We start from the raw sequence: 2,173 nt of genomic DNA on the forward strand, positions 1-2,173 counted from the left end.
ACCCAGAAAATGCCACATTAGCCATCAGCATGTCTACCCAGGAACTGAACCACAACAAGGACATCCGGCTTTAAAGTCTGCCCTTTTCTGTCATCCCAGGACAGGCGCCTGGAGCCCTAAATGGAAAGCAGGATAGCAAAGAAAAGCTCTCAGCCTATTAATCATTTTTTTGCCTGAGCCAGGCCTCAATCCTCTCCCAGAGACCCAGGCAGCTCTTCTTTAATCATCTTGGTCCCGTTTATATCAACAGTCCGCCTTCTTCCACCAGCCTAAAGAGACCAGAAGTAAGAACGGGAAGCTGGACTCAGGGAGATAGATCTGGGATGGAAGAGCCAAGGTAACAAATCAATCTTTGCAAAAGTTTCTTTTCCTGCACAGATAATAGGATGGGGCCCAGAAGAAGGTACCTAAAGAGAGGTGATCCAAGTAAACATGGAAATTCTCTCCAACAATCTATACCAACCAAATCACAATCTTGATCACACCCCTCTTCCACCCTGTGTGAATGGGAACAGGCAGAAGTCACCCTACTAGGCAAACTGAGCATGGCTTCTCCTCTCGTTTGCCAAAGTTCTGGCAAGATTAACAGATACTAGAGCACTCAGGCTGTCATCTTCTCAGAATTAAGTAAGCAGAAGAGGGTGATGGAACCATTAAAATTACTAAGTATTCACCCCTGGCTCCACTCAGTAAGACATTCCTTTCCTGGGTCAGATTATAGCCAGGTCAAGATATTTCACTCAGTGACCACTCTGGTACACCCTGGTGTTCTTTAATCTTGTCTGCAAGATTAAAAACTGTATAGTTTACTTTTCCATATTGATTCCATGTATTTACGAGAAGATATTGTCTCCCATTTTATTACACATTTTAAAGCCAACTAATGAAGGCAGCTGAGTCCCTCGGAAATTTTTCTTTTTAAATTTCTAATAAATTTGACACACAGTACTGAAATACAGCAGCCCGTCATTGACGGTCTGGTCTAGCAATGTTAAGTATATTTACAGAATATGCAGTTACATTTATTTATATATTTTGCAAGAAATCTTTTCTGAATGATCAATGCATTTCAATTTACAACTAATAATGGTAATTGGGGAACTGTTTATTACAGATCATTTTAAGGTGTATAGCAATTTTAAAGGGGATCCATTTCCATCAAACAGCCAATCAGAGGACTATGGGGATTGGAGCCGTGTACTCTGTCTGGGTCTTCACATCAACCACATCTCTAGTCAAACCTCACAAGGCAATATTCCGAACTGTTAACTAGGCATTTCAAACAGGAATTCAATTCAATAGGCTCTTCTCAATGAACAAGTTTTAATGTTGTTTTGATGTAATTTTAAAAGACTTTTAGCAAACATGCATTTCTTTATAGATTTCTTTTAAGAAGCTATTTTAAAAGTAAGCCAAGTGCTGTCTAGCCTGCTTATGGAGTTAGGGATTGCATCAGAGTCCATATATTCTTGCTGTACAATGCCTGTGATGTTGAGGAGGGTTCTTTTTTAAAGTGTATGCCTGAGTCTCTGACTCTATGGAGTCTACAAATGCACTGACTTTGTTTGTACCCCAAAATGATGGAATTGTTAAGTACAAAATTAAGCTAATGAATCAATTTGTAACCATTTTTTCACTCACAAACAGCAAATTAACACTAGACAATTTTGTTTTATATATGTACGTGTATGTATGTAAGTACATACATATTAATTTATATTAGAGTGAAAAATAAATGGTTTGTTTCTAAAGTTAGTTTCTAAAGTGAGTTTTCAGGTGTCTCTGAAAGGTTTATATCAGACACTTAATCATCGTGTATTATATGTGCTATGACATCATGTAAGTTACCTCCATATATTTTATGATATTTCCTCACCTATTTATTATAGGGAGGGTAATTTAGGTACACAAGCTCAGAGTTGAGATATTTCTCTGATAAATCAGGTAATAAAATTTATTTGATTGATGGAATTTTGAAGTAGATGTGATTTTATCCATCAGTTCCTGAGTAACAGAGCACCAGATTTTAATTTAAATAGGGGATATAATACTAGGGATCAGGGAATTTAGTTACGAAGAGTTAAAAATTAAACAACAACAACAACAACAACAGTGTAAGTTGTTGAAATGGTAAGTGAATTATTTTAATGATGTAATAAGATATTTTTAAATT

This window comes from Vulpes lagopus, chromosome 7, assembly GCF_018345385.1.
Source record: "Vulpes lagopus strain Blue_001 chromosome 7, ASM1834538v1, whole genome shotgun sequence".
Taxonomy (NCBI): Eukaryota; Metazoa; Chordata; class Mammalia; order Carnivora; family Canidae; genus Vulpes; species Vulpes lagopus.